General features: G+C 39.2%; 1 protein-coding gene across 8 annotated transcripts in view; it reads right to left on the bottom strand.

The window, feature by feature from the left end:
• The window catches only part of ZNF827 (zinc finger protein 827), a 160,192-nt gene that overhangs the window by 123,900 nt on the left and 12,010 nt on the right, over positions 1-24,282 (bottom strand). For 6 of the 8 annotated variants that reach the window (XR_007166113.1, XM_048071776.2, XM_048071773.2 and 3 more), the window contains exons 1-3: positions 17,202-17,330; positions 4,766-4,863; positions 2,103-2,200 (exon numbers count right to left, since the gene is read on the bottom strand). The gene's annotated coding sequence lies outside the window, so the exon portion shown is untranslated. Of the gene's footprint in view, positions 1-2,102; positions 2,201-4,765; positions 4,864-17,196; positions 17,332-24,282 lie in introns of those variants that run through there. The other 2 variants (XM_013175072.3, XM_048071772.2) reach the window with 2 other exon arrangements.

The following is a 24,282-nucleotide window of genomic DNA, read 5'->3' on the forward strand; positions in this document are numbered from 1 at the left end:
AGAGTAGGATGTTCTGCATTTATGATACTGTATGACCATTCAAAGTTTCTGTGAATTTATCTGACTGCCTGACTAAATACATTACTGAAAGTTGTTTCAGCAATCCTTTCTGCAAATTAAAATGGTACCTCTCACTAATAATGAAGTCGAACATAACAGAAGAGAATGTAAAGAGGAAAAATTCAGTATTTATGTACTATAAATTCTTTGCGTTTCCTTTTCTCCCTCTTTGTGTCAGTATGTAAATTGCTAATAGATTTGCGCTGGATTATTTGACAAAAAAATCTACAGGCACCTACAAACCTTCCCCATACCCTACAAACAACTGAAACAAATCGTAAGCCTCCGTGTTCTGCTAAGCAACACTCTTCACACTTCGGTGTAAGTGTATTTAGAGGAAAAATAAATAATCTAATCAATACCTTGTACCTCAATTAAATTACCACAAGCCAAAATGTGGTTCTGATTCTCTGTCATGGGAACGTCTCTTTAGCTTGAACCCAATTAGTGAGAAAGTTAAGGCAGAGGGGAGAAAGGAGTTTTTTATATAATTGTACATTTTTTGCCCTTCTTTACAGTGAAAGTTTAAAAGGTAGAAAGTAGAATTTGTTCTTTGCCACCTTCTGTGGGTGGTATTTTGAAATGTTTAATTAACTTACTACACAAAACAATGTAAACCAGACTGACTTCACATGTTTTTCAATGGCTAAAGTACTGGAAAAAAAGTAAAGCAATGGTAAAGAAAATGAAGGTTAAGATTAAAGAAACCTACAGTTAATGACAGGCTGAAGTTCAACTGTCATGTAACTGAGAATGTTTGAGAGTGGACAATAATTAAAGTCAAGCAAAGGATGAAGCCCAGATTATTATAATGAGATATGATATGTTCTTCAGACTATCTGGAGGTTAATGTTACTTAGTTTCATACGGTTACGGGTAAGTAAGTACTGTACTACTATATAGTAAAAATAATGTAGCTGGATACAGTCTGCTTCACAGTGACCCAAGGTTAATGGTAGTTGCTCTTAGTATATTTAAAAGGTTTAAAAGAGATGTAACAACCTCAGCATTGGAAATCTAGTGCAATGGCACTAGAAAATGGCACTGAAGAGGCTAGCATAATACTGGTGTTCTTGGTTCCATGAAAGCAGCTTCCAGTGTAATGTATGTTGGCTTTTATCTCTGTAATTATACTGAATATGTCCATGAATTCTTTCATTCCTGAATGGCACCACCTTTTGAGTAATAGGTCATTGGTATGCATCACTCTGATAAGGTATTACACTAATATATCATTAAAGCAACAGATGTATTAATGTAATACATCACTGGGACAAAGCACTCTGATGATGATGTATTTCTGAGAAGATGGCACCATCCAGAAAGACGAGGCCCAAGAGAAGGCTTTTGCTCAGTTTAGTAGAAAAAAAAGGTATATTTTCCAGGCACAAAAAATATGATGCTTCCTATAAAGATATGATTCTGCTATTAATCCCCCCCTTTTTTTTGGGGGGGGGGAGGGGGGGAAGGATGGGGGGGATAATTTGATGATCGTATGGCTTGGAAAAGAATTTACTGTGGTTGAGGAAAAGATACCACTTAAAAACATAACCGATCAGACTACTTTACAGTCTTTTCCCAGAATGTCTGATCTCAGCCCTCCAAACTCTATACCAAAAATCTCATTGTGTTGAGAGCCTCAAGATGCCAATCCTTTTCTGGAGCTAGGGAGGCTATGGGAACAGTTCAGCGAGCTCAGTGATGACATAGTCTTGCAGAAGTCACCTGAGGAATGGGGCTCAGCTACATGAACAGCCAGAGGCCAGAGAAATCCAGTAATATTGGCCTTGCAGACTCTAGCTGACTCACTCCTTCTGAGAGCAGAGATTATGCCACAGGCCCCCCAGGAACCAACACATGAGTTGTACTTAAATAGTTAGCTACAAGCAGCTCAAGGGGCACAGACTGGCCAGTTCTGTTCTAACCTCTGTGTATCAATCAACTTGACTCAAGACCTCCCATGGCCAATGAATTACATTCAAGCTTATGTAAAACCAAAAACTAATGTGCTTTGGGGGTGAGTCAAATAAAAGAATACGTACTCTGAAACAGGGCTCAGGAAGCTAAATAGCAGCAATCCAGTCAGTAGCATGTCCAAAACTTCCGTGGTTTCAGATTCAATGATGATCACAGTCCAGACCTAAATGAAATTCATTTGACATGTAACAGTGAGGATTTTGGAAGTAACTCTGAACAACTAGAACATTAAGTGGTAAAAGCAGGATAGCTATCGAGAAAGAAAAGGGAAAATGTAAGTATAGAGAATTAAAACAAAAGCATTTGAAAGAAAGAAAACAAAAGAGGTAAGAAAAGAGTTCACATGTCAAGGATAGAAAGAAAAAGATTTTTTTCACTCCTAATTTATAATGTTGACTTCGGTATTTAAGTTTTACTCTATCAGTTATAAGCACGCACACACGTGCTTTTCAATGAATAATAGAAGCAAATGGGCCCACCAGACCTGATTTTCTTTTCTCTTCTTGGTTGGGCTACTAACATTTATTCAAAGAAGAATTAACATCATAAAGTTTTTAAGGGCCAAAAGTGATTACAGAGCAGGTAAGGCAAATGGGAATCAGGATCATTAAGTTTTGGGAAGCTTTGTTCTAGCAGTGTGAGGTATTGTTTCTCTTTAAAAAAGTTTTAATTTCAATTTTTTAAAGTGGTAAAGTAGTGTTATTAAGATGAAAAAATGTCCAAACAGGTTCTCTCTTTCTGTCTTAATAGGACTGATATGTGATGGCACTATATGTTAGTACTTTCACAATCAAGCCTACATGCTCTAGTCAGAGGAAAGTAGATAATGTAAAACCATTGTGTGGCATGTCTTCACGTAATTTAGGCTTAGAGTCAATTTATTAGCTAATTCTTCTCTTTGTCAAATGCTCTCCACAATCTTATTTTTCACTTATATTTGAATAATTGTTTAGCAAAAGATACAGTTCTTCTAATCAATTTAATTTATTTCTTATATACAAAATACAGCACCAAATACTCCCTGTAAATGAAATTCTCTTTAACGGAACTATGTTCATTTATTGTAGCTGAAGATTTGCTTAACAGTGCGATATTTGGTATCAGAGAAACAGTTCTATTCATTATTTCAGTACAGTAGCAGCTAGGAACCAAAAAGAAGGGTAAGCCCACTGTTTTAGGTGCTGGAGAAACAAACAAACAAAAATGCAAAACTACTTCCTGACCTATTAGACCATCTAGGATTCTGTTTTATTTTGTGATCCAGTTTCACAGATGATGACAACCCAGTGCCTTGACAAGTCTGAGCTGAACAGATGCACCATGGGGGGAGATCTTATGTAATATTTGGAGCCTTTCCCCTGCTTTCCTAAACAGATGAGCACCTGCTTAAAAATATAACCCCCAAAGTCAGCTAGGCATTTGCAATTACTCAGCTGCACAAATAAAATATTACTACAGAGTGATGATTGATACTATAATCTGGTCAGTCTCCACTTAGATTTGCTCTTACTTTTCTTACTAGAGAAAGAATCTCTAGAAATAAGTAACTTCCTAGATTACATCTTTTCTGTAACGGTCTTTAACCTGTGGTTTGCAGAACTCAGGAAGAACCTAAGGAATCTGCAAAAGGGAATTAAAAGAAGCAAACTTACTCTAAGTAGGTTAACATTTCCCATACACCTACACTGGAAATCAAAAAGGACTAAAATGCACTGATTTGTGAGATACCGCTTTACATACTTTTCTCCATCCTGAATATTCCTCTTAGCAGTTTCTTCCATGTATTACTTGTCTTCTATACAACACTCTATATTCTTCTTTCAGTTGGAAACTGAGACTTTGCTTTAAAGTTTTCTTTAACACATAAAAGAATTATGCAGTAAGTCTCTGTAGAACCTGTCACAACTCCTCCTCTTGAATTCTAGGATGGCCAGGAATGCCTCCAATAAAATACCATTCAAACATAAGAAACACTCTCTGGCCTAAGACCAGTAGTCCCTTCAGTCTGGTATTGTGTCAGTGATGGCAGAAGTGGGGGAGTTGTTCTGGCAACTGTTCCCATTTTCTCATCAACTGGAGCTCTTCAGGAAGCAGTGGGCACCACTGGATGCTTTCCTCAGTGCTCCCCTCCAGTTCTTTATCTATGTAAATGTGATACTGTGACCTTCAAACCCCATACCTTTTTTTTTTTAACTGTTGTAACATGAGCTGTTTTTGAAGCCTCAGACAGTTGTGGGTTTGTTTGTTTTCTCCTTTATTTTTATTTCTCTCAGCTGTTTTTCTCCCTGGGAAGTTTCATGGGGGGTTGGCTAATGCCTGAACCAAAATGGACAGGCCTGAGGGAATACCACCACCGCCAACAAAAAAGCTATTCTTTTTACCTTTCTTAATTTTTTGTTTGAAATTGACCTGCCATGTTTGATGGACTTTCCTGTTCTCATTTGAGCAACCAAAAACTACAGACCAAAAACTACATTCAAAGGAAGGTTAGGAATTGATTGGAAGAAATGTGCCTGGGTGTGAAAAGCAAGTGAGTGAATGGCATGGGAAGACTTTGAAAAGGAGACCCAGTAGACAGTCTTAGGATGAGAAACTTTAGGAGTTAAGGTTAAGCAAAAAGAATAGAAAAGGAGGCCAAGAATGGAAAAGCAGCAAGACTGGGACAGGGACAGCTTATGAAAGTTGAGACAAGCAGAGGCTCAAGCCTGTTAAAGATGGGCAGAAGTACCTGTGTGCGCATTGGCATGCTGCTGACCACGGCGCAGAGCTGAACTTAAGTTTCCAGTGGTTTTCCGATTAATTTCAGCTTGCCTTTGCTGCATCCCACTGCAAAAAATAATAATCATATAGTTGAAGATTAGTGTAAGGTGTATATGCCCAAAGACCGAGTTAATATTGTGTTGCGGCATTGGTACTGGCGCTTCCTAAATCCTGAAGGCTCAATTCCAGAACCTAATTGAACATGCTTTTAATATAGCTTTCTGCATGTTGCAGAAGTAGAGACTGAAGATGGGCTAAGGTTGTACTGAAGTGAGAGAGGCCAAGGAAAGGAACAGCTCTGGTACAGTTGCTGTTGAGCAATTTGCCATTTGAATAACTGGGCTGCACCTGCCCTGCACTCTTCCATTTTGGAGGGGAAGTAAAAACGTTAAGGAACTTAGAACAGCCTTTACATATTTCTCCAGTGGGTGCTTGCCAAAGTTGTAGCATGACTAGGGGACTTCAGGAAGGAAAATGCAGGACCCTGTAATTACCCAAATGCTTATTTTTTTTATTTTCATTTTTTTCCCCCTACCTGTCCTGAGGCAACTGCTCACTTTCATTTACTTGTCTTTAATCATGTGTTTAATATTCTTAAATAACACTGCATTAGAGATATAAATTACCACTTTTTTTTTCCTACCTTTGGCATGAAAAGTGAATATCTATGTGGATATGACATCTTTACGAGATCTTAACTAATCTGTTGGAGGATTTTCTTTCCTCTTTTCTATTTTTTGTATCAGAAATGAAGTGAATTAAAGTGAGAAACCTCCAGAGGTTAGTTACATAATTCTGAGGATCCACATACATGCATATCCTACACTTTGCAAGTTCTGCTATAAATACATTGTAAAGTTCATTTTAAAATATGTAAAGTTTCAGTGAATTATATGTTTTTTAAATATGTATAAGTTTAAGGCAATACACATTAAAATGGGATGCCTCCTTGGTGAAGACTTGAAGGAAATAAAATAGCAGCAATGGTCCCTTGACCTTTTTTCTTATTTAAAGATTAAATAGGAACTATATTGCTCTTCTGGAAGCCTCTCAACTTCTTTCCCAGTGGCACAAGAGGTCAGTACAATCACCAAGACCCTGACATCCTTTCCTCTGTAATGAAAAAAAAATCCTTAATAATATGTATAGTTAATAAAATCTAATTGCATAATTCAACTGTAATTTCAGTCATGGTTCTTGCCAGTATGTCAAAGATGTCTTTCATAATATATGCTTCGTTCACATAAGCACCCCCAACTCTATTCAGCTTCCTCATGAATAAGAGTATACATTTTTAAATATTCAGTAATTGTAGGTTCTTGTCTAAATCCAGCCAAATTTGGCACACTGTAATAAAGTGAAAGGTCATCTCTCAGTTGCTGCTTCTCTGAAGGTGACATTTCTTTGGTCAAGTTTCCTGACACTGTGTAATTCCTCCTGTTTATTTTACTGCTCCAGTACCTCATTAGCCATTGCAGAAATGGGTTTTCTTTGATTGTGGTTTGCACAGAGGACAGAACATATTGATATGCACTTACAGAGTGTTAAAATGCAGACTACGTAAAAGCAAATGTTTAGGGACAATCTGTAAATGTAACTTAATGAACCAACAGACCATAACAGCTTCAAAGCATTGAAAATATAAGAACAGAATCAATACTGTGACACAGAACCGTTTGTAAGTTACTTTCATTCTTCTGCAAGGAACACAGTTGGTTTTATTCCTTTGTACAAGAGGTACCAACCTCACCTCAAGCATACCTAAGAGCCACTTGCACACTGCCTTGACAACCTCTTCTTGTTCTACGCAAATAAAATGAGGCCAAAATCAAACTGTACCTACCAGCTCTTGTGAATATGGCCTGAATCTCCTGTGGATTCAGAAGGAGGAAAATCAGTTAATTAGATTATGCTGGCTAGGGACAAGTTTGGGCTATCATCTGAAAAACCCCATGGCATGACTGCTGCTCTCCTCCTGCCTCACAAGCAGCCTCTTTGTATCTTCCTTGGTCAAGGTTGTCAACTTGAGTTGAAAGACAGAAGGTCACTTTTTGCTACCACAGAGTCTTCTCCCTGACATCCGACCTTCTACCTGTTTTTTTCTACCTTTTTTTTTTTTCCTTTTTTTTTTTTTCTGGCACAACACTCAGACAGAGCTACTCTTAATATAATGTATGCATTTCACCTAAATCTACAGTTTAGACTGGACATATCCTGTTTTTCTTCACTAATGAGACTGAGCCCTCTTTTCCTTATAGTTTCCCTTTTTAGTTATTTTTAAAATTTTTATACCTGCCTTCAGCTTTTTTTCCTTTTTTTTTTTTTCTTTTCCTAGCCTGACCATGCAAGCCTCTCTTCAAAGGCCTCATTTTTCAACCTTTAGGTATTTTTGTTGCTGTCAGCTGAACTCTTTCCAACACACTGAGGTAATTTTAAAACCTAGTGCCCACAACTGAACTAAGCCTTGCAAATGAGGCTTGCACAGGACTGTGTCAAATAGAATAATTACCTCTCTTACTTTAGTATATAACCCATTATCAAATTTTGTACAATATTGGGCTTTTTATTTAAGACAATCTTTTGTTTTTAATTCATGGTTAGCCTATGGCATGTGTGTGCAGCCTATAAGACCTATAGTTTGCCTTTGCTTAAGAAAAAAAAATTGAAGAGGTAGCAGTAATACTTCCCTGTGAAAAGTAATGAATCTTAAGGCGTTGGAAATGCGGGCCAGGATCAGACATCACAATCTGCTTCAGCAAGGCCAAGAAATGAAGCTTGTCAGGGAACAGGCCGTTCGGGCAGTAAGCAGGCCAGAGCTGAAAGCCCAGGGCCGGAGGAGAGGAGTGAGCAGGCCTGAAGCGAGGCCTGGCAGGAGGAGAAGCAGAGCTGAGGTGGTCTGAAAGCCCCTTTGGCTTTGGGAGCAGCTGACAGGATCCCTGGATGAGAATCCATGAGGCGGACTAATTCAAAGTCCCCAGTTCCAACCCAGCCTAATGCTTGACTTCTGCCAGGCGAAGTGGGCATGGGGCCGGCCAGTGCCTGGCGGCCACCGCATAGCCAGCCACCTGCAGGAAAAGCCCTCGTTTTTACACTGCTGGCTGTCCAGTTATAAAAAATACTCCTTTCTTCTAAGGATTTACCATACGTTTTCATTTAGTTTTATCCTATGATTTTTGTCTCAATTTCTTTCTCAGACATGTCAAACAGTAACAAAACAATTGTATCTTTGGTTGTGTTCCTAAATTATTTTATTTCCTTCTCTTTCTACTTCCCTCAACTATTGCCCCCTCTTAAGCTTCCCACATGTCTAACACTTCACCTCTACATTAATTTCACCTCTTAATAGTGTGCAATGTCACAGACACAGTCTTCAGTGAAAACTACTGAAAAGGAAAGGAAAGCGAAGCGGATGCAGCGGAAAAAAAAAATATTAACACACTTTCCTGTAAACTTTCTGTAAAATTAAAACTTTCCTTTACATTTCAAAATTGGGCAGGAGGTAGAATTGAAGAAAAACTGTCACCTTTACATACTCATCCAGTGGGGCAAAAAGCCAAAAAAAAAAACCAAACAAACGAAAAACAAACACCAAACCAACCCACACCACAATAAATGAAACACAGACCAATGAATTTAAAAAAAATTCTACTGCTTTCCTCAGAGGGAAATTCAAACCCAAAGTCTTAAACCAGAAACTAATAACCTGATGCTTTTTCTACTTTGAAGTCATGTTAAAAAGAAAATAAAGTTTCCCTCATACTCATCTTTTCTTTTCCAACAATGGGAAGACAAAAAAAAAAATCTGAACAAACAAAAAAGAGACAGAAGGTCAACAGCAGCTGGCAAATTAAAATAATAAAATAAGAGGGTACAAAATCATAGTATTTCTTAAGAGATTCATATTGACTTTTTGGGAAAGGATGGAAGTAGAAAATAATAATTAAAAAAATGGCAGGAAAAGTGAACTATCAGGAGTATTTTGTTATTTCACAAAATAGCTTCCATTGAAATGGAACTACTAAAGAAGGACTGGAGATTTGTCTTATCCCAGTCTGATTCTTACTTCCCAGGTCAAAGCTGAAGACTACTGTGTACCATTGCCTTTAAAAGCAAAGTGGGTCCTCTAAAATACATTGTAATTAGGGGGTTCAGCTCTACCTGTCTTAACTACCACAAAATGTCTGTCCTTGCAGACATACATCCCTGGAAAGTTCAAATGAGGCATGCCACCACAGAGGCTCTTCTGTTGCTTTTTGTGGTTTCTAATAAGCAAAGGTTAATTGTTATCCTTTGTATTTCCCAAGAGACACTAAGGGAATGCAGAGAAGTTCAGATGTCTGTAAACACAGAAGTGTTTGGAAACCTGTGGCAAAGGTGGTCATTTTGCTCGCCTTACTCTTTGTGTCCTGTAGGTCTCAGCACTGTCCTTTTGACAACATTCCCTGAAGTGTTCATAAAATTATTTCACAGGATGATGGAGTGTCACAAAGGCTAATTGACTTGTGTTGCTGCAATGATCCATGATTGTATACATACAGACAGCATTGTTACCAGTCAAGTGTACACATGCATCTGCAAGTAGAGGCTGGGATTTGAATTCATAACCTTTAGCTACCCAAATTCAGGTCTTTAACCAGAGAGTTAAAAGAGCAGCTGTAGCCACAGAAAAAATACTGCTATTCATGGGCATGTTTACCCTATTGAAGAAAAAAGTAGCAGGGCATTTTCACTTTGGCCAGAGTGACATATTCCCAGGCAAACCTGCTTCTGGAAAAAATGCCACATTTCCTTTATGGATTTCTGGATATCCATGCAGTTACTGGAGCTGTTCTACTGAACAGAAGACATGGGAGTTAGACTTAAATGTCTCAGTACTTTTGTCTCGGTACCTTAGTTCCTGGTCTTCTTGGACGCGCTAGTATTTTTTCCCATTCCTTGTCTGACTTGCCTACTACCCAGAAATACTGTTTACAAGTATATTAAAACCATTTAAATTTAAGCATGAGGTGCGCTAATCCAAGTGCCTTTAACAACATTTAATTAAAAAAGACAACATGTTCACAACTGTTGTAATGTATCAGGCCCTACTAACAATTAATTTCTAAGCTTTCTAGCTATGCTCCACTCTAAGGAGATCCTGTAGGATTTAAACCTGAATTTAGAAGGATTTTCAATGCTTATACTTTTTAATTTCGTAATGAGGGACATGAACAATATGTTTGCAAAAGCTTTCTGAAGGATTGTATTAACCACATTTCCTGTTGAGGCAAGACAGCCTTACCTGCCACACCACCTGAATAAGAAAACCTGTAGCTACAGAAGCAGTGCTGGTTACCTTCAGTAATTTTTCCAGAAACCAGAAGAGCTATTTCCACAGGGCAAAACATATACAAGAAGTATTTTGAGCATCCTTTAAAAGACTATTCAAAGCATTTACTCTGCTTTTGGCACACCTATTCTATGGCTTTAGGGAAATTGGAACTACCACAAAAACACCTTACAGGACTAAACGACTGATGTGCAAGGAGCCAGATCCCTATCCGAGGAACAAACAAGAGGCAAACTGTTTATCCATTCACTCACTTCAACTCATTTTCACCTCTGTGCACAGCCTAAGATCCACACTTGAAAACAAGATGTCCTCATTTGTCTGCATGGAGGCACAGAGATGCCTGCTTGAAGTGATCTGAATGACCTCCATTTTGGTGACACCACACAAGGTAAAAGAAAATCCTATAGCCAGTTCAAGAGAGGTGGTGCCATTTCTTTCATCCTTTCCTCAATATGGTAGTTAGAGATTTAATGGGAAAGAAAAGGATTTAATGTCTCTCTCTGGTGTGGAATACTGCATAGCCAAACCAGAGCACAGGTTATGACACTGTAACATGACACAGATGTCAGAAGTGAAACATTGATCCACGTCTTACTAACACTGCTGATATAGTTCCAATAGTGCAAGACCGTAGTGCTGAATGAGAGAAAGATAAAGGCAGCAATCAGCAAAATACATACCCATCCTAAATAATCAAATATTTTCAATTTAAAAAATGGATTGTATACTGATTTTTATATTTTGCAAACATAGAACAGCCACCTCTTTTAAAAGCAGTCAAGGAATTTCTTCAGAATGCTACTATTACTTTTCAATAAAAATGCCACAGTATGAAGACACGTATCTTAGTTTTGCTTTCTCATCATATAAGTGAAGAATAACAATGATGAAATTAAGTTGCACTTACAGCTTTTATTGTCTTCCATTTCCAAATAGCCCAAGGTATTTTACACACCAAAAGGGTCAGTAAGACCAGGAACTCAGCAACTGTCAATGTGAAGCTGCATGTAGCGATGCTAAGCTGATCAGGACAGGAAGCAAGAATGCCATAGCCAAATGGTACTGAAGTTTATGAAGATAGAAATTAATTAGCTAAAAAGGCTTAGGAAGGGGTAGGACTGCTACTCTTACAAAGAACCTGATCTGCCACCTCTATCAGCACAATCCACTTGACAGCTAAGACACCAGATATTTGTTAAATCCTTCTATTCTCTGTCGTGTGTCTATATATTGTGATGATTTACCATTCAAATACAACCCTTTTTCAGCTTAAAGAAGTCCAGGTTAGTCACAGGACCTAGGTGGTACCAGCTCATAAACCTATTGGTTTAGTTCTTTTTTCTTCCAAAAAAAGGCAGAAGGTTCTGCTTGCACCTAGCACTGATTACTGTATTCAGTACTGGATCGGTTATTTTACTGAGGTACTTTCTGAATGCAATACCTACCCACCTTGCACAGTGTTCTTCATGTTCACAAGTAATGCATTGCACTAATGCAAAGCACTAATGCATTGGATAGCTCTACACTGAGAAGTGTAGCTAAATACCAGGAAAAAATGTGACAAAAGAAGTTAGAAATGGGGAGAACTAATGGTGGAGAAGAAACTGGAAAAAAGAAAAAAAAATCAATTTTAATAATAGTTTGACAATTACAATTAAATAATCCAAAGCTCAAGCTGGGCATTTTTGTTACACACTGCATGAATGATGTTTGTACTTTGGAACCTTTAAAATATTTAAGCAGAGAAGAAATGAAATGAACTGCAACCAGTTAAGGTCATCCATTTAGGATAAAATTGATGAAATATTAAAATGAAAGAAATAAATTTTCAAACAGAGATACTGAGGCTTCACAGAGATGTATTATTCAAAGCAGAGGAACATGTGTGACCTCTAGGCCATTACATAATGGGGAAAGGATACAAAAGTTCAAACGAGCAGCAACTGTAGGCAGCAAAGGCAAAGAGGGAAGATGGATTAACAATTCCTTCTGCCAGAACTTCGCTTTCAGGGTACTGCGGCTGGACCCCAGCATTTAAGCATTACATTCTCAGAGCCAGCTATTGGACTCAACTATTACGTTGGGCTTAAAAACGCTGGAGCAATCATGTATTTTTAACCACAAGACTGATTTTGTGTCTAACTGAATTTGTTTGTTCTCAGAGGCTGGCATTAACAGCAGAGGTGGTCCCAGGCTGCTGAGTTTCAGTGCATGGGCTTCTTCTGAACTGTGACTTTGCCCTCACGTATCTTTTCTAGAACGGCCTGAAGTCAGGACGGCACAGGCTGGCCAAGGTACAACACATCATACTTCTTTCTGTGGTCAGCTTTGCTGGCTGACAGCCAACCTTCTCATTCATCTCTGCCCTATCAGGGCTTGAAGATGCCCGGTTTACACTTCGGGCATCTTCAAAGGAAATGGTCTTAAACTCTGGCCATAAATTCTCCTTTTTTAAAAAATTGCTAAGGCCAGGGCCAGTGTTTGTTATACAGGGTTTATTATAAAATGGGGTTCTGCAAAGTTCTTGACTGTTTTGTATCTGAGGTACTTGGATAAATCTCCCCTAAATGAAGACGTAGCTTCCTGAAACAAGAAGTGTCTTTAAATCCCAGTGAAGTCTGCGGAAGAGTACAGATTTTGTTCGTTTGAAAAATTAATTTCCAACTTGCAGAGGGCTCTTGCCTCCAAGCTCAGTGTTCCAATGCAACTCCATTGCTCTCCCATTGGCAAAAGATATTCAAAATTCATACAGCCAGTAAGGCTGTGCCTAAAATAAGGTTCTGAACTGTGCGTCAGGGGCCAGACATCAAAAAGTTAGGTGACACGATGCCAAAGCTTTTTCTTGGATGTAGATTAGCCTCCCTAGAGGATCTATACAGAAGCATCTAAAATATTAGGAAAAGAAGTGTCACTGACAGCCATTCATGATCTGAAGTTCTCTAATGTATTTGATCGTCTTCCCATTTTTACTCAGCCGCAATTACTCCATGTGGAAAATAAATCTTTGCATTTGCAGAGCAAGCATTTATTTCTAAATCTCTAAGCTCCTTCCAAAATAAAGTATAAACATTATTAGCTTGATTTTATAGCTGTTCTAAGTGGAAAGATAGGGACAGTTTTAAAATGAGGTAGTATCAAGGATGTAGGCATAAACTGTGATACTACTTCTCTGCAGCACTGCAGCAGGCTTCTCTAGTGACTCTTGGCAAGATGTCTACTTACCTCACTGGAAAACGGGGATAATGGAGTGGGTCTGCCCTTCTGGAAATGGTATGAACACAGACCTCGTAAGGCCTACTGCAGATGGAGATTTTCAGTGGAAGAACTAAGACATGGGTTCTGGGCTTGGCCCTGTACCTCAGAAGCATTTTGGAAGAGAATGGCCATCAATTAGATCCCAGAGGTCTTTCAATTTTCAAAGGTATTTCTAAGACAATTCTTCGGGGAAAAGGGATCAACAGAGCTCAAAACCTCAATAACAAAACCTACCTTTTTGCCACTGATTAGCTTGCAGAAATGAAGAGACACCTAGTTGCAAAAATAACCACAATTCCTTAATAAATTATTACCCTTGCACTTCATGGATTTCTTACTTTTTGAGTTATATTGCGTAATTTTCAGGAATACAAAGAAATAGGAAGTGCTTAGGAAAAAAAAAAGTATAATAGCAATCTTAGGCTCATAATCTTAAAAAGTATTACCTTTAATAATGTGAATATTTCCAATCACATTTTAACGGTCAATATATTTTTCCCCAGAAGCTGAAAATATGGCAATTTTCCGTATAATTATCAAAGATGATCATATGAAAAGCATAAAAGAACTGTTCTCTGTAACGAACTAAAAAGAGTGATTTTCTACTCTGATGGATGAGAAAACTGTTGTTCTAGCTCTAAAAGAATATTTTTTCCCTTTGAGTCAAAATGAACTTTTTGTTGACGTCACTAGACGCCAAAGGTCCATGCCACCAACTACCTTTCCTCCAGCAGAAGCCAATAGCAAATGCCTAAGGAAGTGAATAAAAAGGGGCAAATGTGCAGTGACATATCCTCAGTTTAGTCCTGCAGTTTCTAGTGATCTGTGATGCAGGGATTTTCTTGAAGCAGAGTTAGTACCTGCATATTTGAAAGTCCCCAGTAGGTTTCCCTTCATTAAGTTGTTTAATTACATTTTCAATATATGTATATATAAATTGTGAGATTCACAAAATCTGTAGCCATGAGTACCACACTGGCCAATCTATCTTCCTCAAAAATCTGGCAAAAGTGATTTATGTGGCATGGCTAAAGAAAAAGTAAGCTACCTTTTTCAAATAATGGAGGAAAAAAAAAACGGAATCAGACTACTTGAAAAACTTGCATTGAAATTTTGCTGAAACAATCTGCTATGCCTTCAATGCAGACAAAGAAATTTTGTAGCCATCATTTTAAAAACTGAGATAAGTATGTGTGTTGGGGGAAGGGATAATAGAGCTTTCTATTAATGGAAAGCAGTCTGGCTGCAGTCTGAACTGTGGTGTCTTCCCTCCCCATAATCATGGCATTAATTACTTCATAGGTCAAATTATGTTTCTGTTTGAAAGAGTTTGGCCGTCTACGTGAATCAGGGCATGCATATTTAGATCTACTGTATCCTCTAGCACGAGCTTTTATTCTTGTTTGATGCATGTGGGCTAGTAATTTAGTTTTTCAGTGAAGACCGCTCTCTTTTCTCTCTCCTGCACAATGGCAGTCTGGTTCCATAATATATAGAAGAAGCACACATTAATTGAATCTGAGGGCAAGTACACTTCCTTCTTCAACCATATGGACAGGATTTTTCTTTAAAATAAAATGGCCAAAAAGGGACTGGAACAATGCCCAAAGGGGAGAATAAAGACAGACATTTAAAGGTGAGCTCACTAGATTTATAATAGCAGGGGACACTATCATCCTTTCCAGCCAGCTACCCAGTTAGCAGTAATGCTTATATCACAGGAAAGGCCCAGGAGATTCTTCTTTAGAAAATAATGGATATAGCTATTAATATACTGGGGAAGCTGCAGACATCCACTTCAGATATTGATAATAAATTACATTGTTCAGATACAAGATTACATAATCCAGACAGAAAAACATTTTTTGCGTATCAGTGTTATTTAGAGGAGTTGCTCTGAAAATTTTTAAGAAATTAAGAGTGCTTCTCTCCAAAAAGAATAGCCAAGAGCTTTGAACAAAAATAATGCTAATTAATTAAGTATAAGAGCCTGAAGGAGACTGAAAATAAGGGCTCACAGGGAAGGTGTTGCTTCTTGGTTTTTCACACAATCCACAAGAACAGATTGTGAAATTATTTTGACTGTATCAGAAGATATAAGCAAATCAGGAAGAGGTAGTGAAAACATCATCACCTTGTAACACATGGCAAAGCTTCTTCAGTAGCGAAAGGCCTTTCACTGTAGGCATTAGTGTCAACTTCAAGAGGGCCATTAGTGGCCCAGCAGCTTACCCGCTAGAAGCAAAGTATTTCAAGACAAGCAGTCTTGGTCTCAGAAACTTTTAGAGCATTAGCTTACTGTCACGTGCAAACAGATGCAAGCATTTTGTTGTCCAAAACTTAAAATAGGAAGCAAAATGGAGAAACAGGAAATAAGCTTGAAAATCCCAAGACTGCTAACCCTAAATGCATTAAAAAAATACCATGAGCTTGTCTTAAGAATAACTGTACTTCAGAGCCCTGTGATACTGCAGTCATCTGGTTTGTCTGCTGGTGTTGAGACAAATGTCTTTAATATTATCAGATTTTCTCAATCACAAAGGTTAGACATTTATTTGTTTGTATGATGACAACAGATATCCTCATATTACACAGCTGATCTGAGAGTTATAGAAGCTCTTAAAAATCATGGCTTTGTGATAAGGTTGTAGGTTGATATGAGTGAACTCCAGAGACTTTTCTGAACCCTCTATAAGCTCCTGTCTTCTTCTAATTTCTGGCTGAGCACATAGCACAAGAATTCCCACTGACGCCCACAGAAGTTAAGTTACCCCTTTACCTGTGGTGGCTTACAAATTAATAAAATCAAAGTGATTTTTTTTAGCTGTACCTTTTAAACCATATAAGAGTCTTTAACACCACCTTCTAAAAAAAAGTCTGACTCTAAGAGGATAAGCATAATACAGCAACTTTGAAAAATTCCCTTACTCTCTGGCACACAGATTCAAGTCTCAGAGTCACTGAACCCTTCACCTTTCTCAGATAGATAAGATGACTACTGCAATATTTAATACAAGATAAGCGACACAAGCATTTGACTGGATTTGACCTCTTGGACAGCTTACAAATCCAAGAGCTTGTGTAACCTGAACCTCTGCAAGGAAATGGGTATTTTTGCATTCTCCCATAGCTCCAAGAACTGGGGACTTCAGAACCATCAAATATCATAAAACTGCTAGTCAACAATACTGCTGAAGACACTTCCTTATCTCTATCCTCTAGTGCCAATGGCCAAGACTTCCATTCACCCAGGTACAGACACCAGGCTGAGCTCTGGGTGTCTGTGAGTCTGCAAAGCTCCTGTCCAGAAGGAGCCACACATCAGAGATAAAGCGGTATGTAGGTAAGAACACCAGTGCCTCTACTAGGACAGACCAAGGTGCACCTAGCCTAGCCTCCCGTCTCCCACAGCGGCCTAAGGCAGATGTTTATAAAAGAGCAGTAACAGAGCTGAGCAGTGCTCGCTGCGGATGCGTACTTCCACAGGCTACTCCGGCCTGTGAGGATGATTCAGACTTTCCCTGAGCCCCGGCTGGTTTCTGTGTGGTTAGTAACATTGTACTCACTCCTCCAAGTTCATGTAAACTTCGGTCATCCCTCACATATGCACACCAAGTAGCACCACAAAGCTTGCCTGGGTATTACGTGACGATTTGCTGCTACTTTGGGGACCTGCCACGTTACCTTCCTTATACACTAGCTTGCGCCTGGAAACAACAAACCATCAGCCCTTACTTGCTGTCTTCAGGCCAGTCCTGATCTTATAACACAACCCTTCTCTGTCATCCCGTTCCCAGACCCAAATGTCTTACTGTACCCGGCTGGTGTTCGCTCCTCAGGCTCTTGGGTGCCTCCTCTGGAAGGAGACAACAGATAGCACTCGGGCGACTGACCAGCCTTGCTAAGCTCGTCCCCTCACACAGTTGGTACCAACCGGCCCAACTGGTACTGACCGGCCCCAACTGGTACTGGTCAGAACGAACCTGCCCCAGCCGCCCGGCTGCTGCAGGGCATCAAGGGGCGCTGCAAGATGTCTGCCCTGATCGGCCACCCTCAGCGGGAGGTCGCGAAGCAGGCGTGTGTGTGAGGTACTGCTAAGGGCAATGAGGAACGTAGCAGGGTATCGGGCTTGTGTTAAGAAATCGTTTTGAATTCCTCACTTGCATGACATCAGTTTCACCCATGACACTTCCTTTTCTAATAATCCCTAATGTGTAATTTACCCTCTCATTTTTCATCTGCGGCTCAGCATTGAGCTGATATTTTCATCAACGATGCACTGCTACTCTAAGATCCTGTTCTTAAGTGTCAACAGATGGCTCAGAAAGGATTATTTTGCTGGTGAAGTCTAGACAGGTACTCTGGTGTTCCACGTACAGTGCTCCATTTGCTTGTAACGTGGTGGTGCAGCAAATACCTTCCCTTAATGTCCAGATACAAAAGCACAAGGTTTTTTTTCTTAATTTAGAAAACACAACCAGAGAGGAAACCCAGCCTGCCAAGAACATCACATGACTTTGCTCTCCAAACATTGTCCCAGTGGTATTTCAGGTAAACACCAGGTCTGAGTCACCAGAGAATTACGGCATGAGGAGACATGAAGCCACAGACAGTCAGTAGGACAGCCACAGGGCTGGCCACACTCAACCGAATTTCCACTTCTCCCTTCACTGGGTCCTTAGATTTTCATGCAGCTTCTGTACAAGAGTTTCTGTTCAGTTTTAGAGTACAGTAACCTCATCTTCACATGTGACAAGGTTTCTCACAGTGGCTATAAAACAAAGCAACGTCTCAGGAAAGACACTTATGACTTGTCTGCCAGGCTATGGTACTTCTGATATACCAGCAGATACTGGCATTCGTATTACTGTATCACCCAAACCTGCTCAGGAAAAAAGTCATCTATTGGTAAAGACTCAAATGTCTCATCTACACGTAGGGCTCTGGTAGTGCTAAACGTAGACTGACATGAGTGGAAAAGTCCCAAATGCAGACAATCTAAATGCCATAGAAAATAACCCACCAAGTTTCAATAAACTTGTGCAAAGCATTCCAATTTCTGAGGCAATAATTCCTTACAAACATTCCTATCTCAGAATACAAGAATACATACAGTAATTCCTTACAAGAGTATTTCCATTTATTCATTTATACTTCAGGGTGCACTTCAAATGCCTCTGGAAGTCCAGGACAAGGATTCTTGGTTTAATCTGTATTTCCTCAAAGTAGCAATGGAATTTACAAATGGCCTGTAAATTGAGAGAGTCTTGGGAATTTTTTCCCTTCTTCTGTTGTGGCATCAACATAAACAACAGAAACAAAAGTTCAAATTGCACAGCTGTAACTAACATTCTCATCTTAACCAAGCTTTAAACAACAAAGGTCTGTGTCTTGTTTACATGATTTATGAAAGCTTCTGGAGAAGTCAAGACCACTTCAAACCACTTTGGCTAAGAAGTAAGGAAAAAAAGTCATTACTAAAAAAAATTCAGGAAAAAGTATTAGATGTAAACTAATACAGAATTTTGATGTATTCTTAACACTATATTTATTTGATAAAGAGAAAAAAATAATTAGAAAATCTTTTATTCCCACTATTGTTGCATTTGTCCATACAATGCAATTAATTCCTGCTCTAGTAAGGTCCTAACACATACTACCGTCTGTGCTAGGAAGTAGCAGGAAGACATACACAGCTGTTTGTGACTGAAGCTATCTAATCAAGGACATATTTTTGGTACTGAAAACAAATACAGCAATATTTTAAGAATAGAAACTGGTACACTATAAATCATGTTTGGTTATGAACTGGAATAAACTTCTGTTCAGGCATTTTTTTTTCCTATATGGTTGTCAATGGAGGTTACTGTTCCCAGTTCTGACTGCAGCTGCATGAACTCTTCCACGTCTTATGGCAAGCTGACTCAAACGTTTTGTCCAAACCACTTCACACTACACAACTGAACATTTACAAGATCTGTGATCAAACTAATTTATTGCTTTTGTTATATTAGTTTTGCTGCTGATTGGTGCAGACCCAGATCTGAAAACACTTAAATTAAACCATGCAAATAGTCACAATTACTTCAGTCGGTCTACTGGCATATGTAAACACGAGTGCTTTAAGGTTCAGGAACCTGGCAAGCCTTCACCAGCTCTTTGCCTATGCATCCTGCAGGTATATATTGGCTACAAAATGGTCCTGCAGGGTAAGAGATGAAATTCACAGGCTGGACAACTGCTTGCAAGATGGATAAATATAATCAACTTGCCAGAGGTACTCTTCATGTCATATTGCTCTACACAGAACAGTTTGACAACCCGTGCCTTCTAAAACAACAATTAAAGGTGGCTAAGATCAGTTTCCTCAATCTGACAGTATCAGGTGTATTATTTTCATGACAGAGGGAATGAGTTGACCTAGATTCTGATGCAAAGGTTATTTATGTGTAAATGCTACATATTGCTAAAGTTACAGGAAGCTTTTAAAATTAAAATTAATGTTGCATAGTAATGGTTCCAAATATGCATGTAATGAACAAGTTGCCCATAAGAGCTGCTGACGCTGATAGCAGTGACATTAAACTGCTGCTATAGTTCAGGCTGACAAGGGGACAAGTACGCTGTAGCTAGCAGCAAGTTATCTTCTCTCTTCTTGTAGCTTATGCACCAACTGGGTGTTACTGCTGAATATGTAAGTGCTGTGCTCTTTATATAAATACATGCAAGAATACATACATACTGCACACACACAGATGTATGCATGTACATTTGTACCTTAAACAAAATATTCTGGATGAGAATTCCTTGGCCTTCTAGAATTTGCAGCTCCCTCATTGGCCTCTCCCAAAATGCACAGCTGAGTTCAGCTCTTGCCTTTATCAATTTTACCCAAGCAGAGCTTTCCGTTCACTTTTGCTTGGGCTATTTTTTGAGCTGAGCTTCTGTGTGGGCTTTGTTCCAGCCATGGATAAACCAGTTGCCATTTAGTGTCATACATTTTCATGAGCTGCTATAGTTTAGATTACGTACAGCATTGATCCAGTGGATGAAACCCAGTATGGTGACTGAGTTCCTATGACAGCGGGAGATAAGGTAGTACTGAGTTCATTCCTATTGCACTCCTCGCTGGACAGTGGCAAGCTAGCATCTGAGCCGATGGTTGGACAAGCTCCAGCTCCTCTCCTCTAAATGTATGTCAAATGGCAAGACAATGTTGCCAACCATTTGTTGTGATGGGCTTCTTACACCAAGGTTTCATTTTGAAATCTTCTATATTAAATCAGGGACTGACATACTAGACTTCTTACTGTGTGGTGTTGGGGTTTTATATTCTGTGGTGTGCTATGCTATCTTAAACCTTTTTCCCTGTTGAGTAAGCAGGTTATGGCATTGTTAACAAGGTTATACACCAAAGAGCCATACCTCCTTTTCTCTGTATTACTTATTTTGCATGCAACAAACAGTATATACTAAAAATAAAGAAAAAAAATCTACTTTTAAACGTTTTCTTAGTATGTTCAGCTAAAACAATATTTCTTTGGAGAAAGGGAATGATGGCTATTTTAATAGGATTGCAAGATATGAGGAAGTTAGTGCTCATTTCATTTTACAGTGCCTAATAGTAGCTAAATATCTTGATGTAGACATGCTGCATTTTAATGTAGACATTAAGTAGACATGGTCTCTGCACCAAGGTTGTAAAATGGAGATGGGAAAGATGACTTTAAGGAGACTTCAAAAGTTCAGAGTGACATTTAGGTAAGCAGCTTCTGTGAATGTTGAATGTGTGTTTTTTTGTACCTTTGGAAATTACTGTTTTCATAAAATATGTGATTTTTTTTCCGATGTATTTACAACTCTTGATGATCATGTAAATATTTCTACCTGTGGCTTACTTATAGACAAATGAACATATTTAGTCCCAATACATTTAGTAATATGCTCTGAAGACAAAGGCAATGAGGGCAAGGCAAAAATGTATGGGCAAACAGCCTTGGGCAGGATGAATGCTATCCTGGACAACAGAGTTCAAGTGGAACCAGCTCAAGTAGTCAGGGGCATAGGAGAGACACCCTTGTGTAACTTGGCCCATGTTTTCACCCTGAATGAAAATGAACAGGGTTCAAACCTGATGGGAATCAGCGAACAGAAGCTTCAAAATATTGACACTCATCAAAAAAAAAAAAAAAAAGGCACCAGCCCCAAAACAACAACAAATACAAAGCAAAAGCTAAAGTCATTTCTCTAGCACAAACTGAATTTAAACCAGATTAATATATTCATAATATATTAGTACAGTAGCACATGTATATCATTTGATAAATAAATATAGATATTGGGGTTGCATACTCAAAATGATTTTACTGGTAGTGGCGTGTGATCAAAAAAGTTTGGAGACCTCTGCTGTAAGGATCCAGGATCCATCCCTAAATGACCAAAGTGGGACCCCATAATCTGACAATTCTTCTACGAAAAAAAAGATAAAATAAAATGACAAACATCTCTTGGAACTTCATGCAAAGATCATTGAAATAAATGGTGACCTGATCCAAAAACTTCAAGTGGGCTTGGATCAGGACCCTACAAATTAAGGCAGCAGAGCTAAGAGAAGGCATGAGGCATTCCTGAATCCTGTTCATACAGCTCTGCTGACTCTGCAGTCCATAAAGAAATATCATGTAGCTGAAGAAGGAAAAAGTGGTTGTATGTAATTCTACATAAGAGAGCAGTTTCATGGTGATCCCACAGGTAGATAATCTAATCAAGTATTAATATTGGGCAAGATAAACACTTTCTGGTTTACAGTAAAGGATACAGTTAGCAAAACCGAAGTTTAGCTGTCAGCTAAACTAGTGTTACTAGTTTACTTGTTTCTAGTGTTTCACATCACAATCCTAAAAAACAAAACAGTCGACATTGCTACTGTAAAACAACTGAATACAGAGCACACAAGTTTGAACCAACAGCTGCATTCCTTCATCCTAAAAATGGATTCCACCTTATTCCTTAGCCTGTGAGTTGTCCCCTCAGGAGCACAGCATTGCTGCTAACAAGAGGCATTTTGTGGTATGAGACAACAACCCTTTTCTGTCATAGATTTCTTTTATTATTGATGGGTATGCTTGGGTGGCATTGATCAGCACTAGCTTCTCACTGACCACAGTGCCTCAGCTGTAGCAGGAGGCATGTTTATACCCGATGCCAGTCACACTGTCCCTCAAGCAGTTCAAAGGCACGATCTTTCCTTGGATCTGAATGATTAAGAAGGGCACCTGAAATATAGCTATCGCTGCCGCTGCTCTCCGGAAGCGTTCCAATGTGATGCAACACTTTTATGCACCAGAAACAATTCTACCACTATAAAAAAAGGTAAGCTCATTTATTCCAACATCCAAAATCAATCATCGGCTAGCTGGAATAGATCATGTCTGAAAAGCCATTGCTTATCCTGCTCAGTTCCAGTAGCAACTCTACTGTAGGTCTGTCTCTAACTGCACCAGTGAATGGGAGGGTCAAAGAAGAAAGCTTAGAGCATCAGCATATATTTTTCTGCTGTTGGACCTCCCTCCACTAATCGAAACTTCTTTCAAGATGTCTCAGCTGGCTTTTTGAGATCCTTGTGGAGTTATTGCAGCCCTTGCCAAACGAAATTTTGCATTGTGCCAGATGTGAAAAGATGCCTGATGCTTCCAGAACATCTTTAATTGAATAAAACGCATGATTATTAATAATATTTAATTATAGAGGATATCACTAAATTATATTAGCTCTAGAAGAATGCACAGATATAAAACCAGGGCTACATTTTAGCACTGACACACGACTACTTCACTTTTGTTAATATGATCAATAGGACATTGACGGATGGGTCTGCACTGGGCTGTTCTCTAGGTACTGGCACACTTATGCTATGGTGGCTGCTGCTGTAATTCCCATCCATACACAAGGGAGGGACTCAGATTACTTCAGGGGGTGCAGAGGGGCTTATTCGTTAGTCTGGCCTTGCAAAATCTTGTTCTACTGCGGACACATGACTGGCTACACCTATTCTAATGTAATTAAAAGACTTCATAAATCAATGTTACAACAAGTATCATCCTTTAGATACTCACTAATGATCTTAGCCCTTTGGAAAAGGCTTTTTGGTTAGCCCTCCGGTACAGCAGGCAGCACAAGCCTGTAGCTAGGACAGCTGGGTGGCTGCAAGGGCTCCCCAGCACTGCCAAGCTCTTGTAACCTTGGCTGCTGCTCAACAGACGTGCTCGCCTCCACGCTGCTGGCAGAAGAGGCAATGCTCGTATACCTGCACCTCTGTGCTACCCTTTGCTGCTATCCTTAGCGCAAAGAGGCCCTGCCACTGCCTCCAAGCACTGCACCGTGACAATATATTTCCTTAGGGTAAGCTCCCATATGCCCTTTTTAGAAAAGGGGATAGCTGAGTCACAACATGTTTAGGTGTCTTATCCAAGATCACGGAGCAGCATCAAAGTGGTAATTCTTATGCAACTCCTGAGGAAAGCAGCATATTTCACTGAATCACACTGCTTCCCAACCATTAATAATGATTCCTGGATTCAGCACATTCAGATCTATGAGCTATTCTGTCCCTGACTGATGGCTAATGAAATCAACTGCTTTTATCCTCAAAAACTTGAAGAGAAATAGGATATACTTCAAGCTTATTTTACGAGCGAGCCCACTGTGGAACAGAAAGCAAGGTGGTGGGTCCCAGGAAACTTTTCATTGTCAGCTTAAATAGGTAATTTTCTGGAGGTACGCATGTAATATTTAAAAACAGAAATTCTAAAGGAGCACAGACTGGCAAAAGCACACCACGAAGAAAAGCAGGAGGTCAACCTCGTATAGCTCCATTTACAACCACCAGCCCCCACAAT

The sequence above is a fragment of the Anser cygnoides genome, chromosome 4 (genome assembly GCF_040182565.1).
Source record: "Anser cygnoides isolate HZ-2024a breed goose chromosome 4, Taihu_goose_T2T_genome, whole genome shotgun sequence".
NCBI lineage: Eukaryota > Metazoa > Chordata > Aves > Anseriformes > Anatidae > Anser > Anser cygnoides.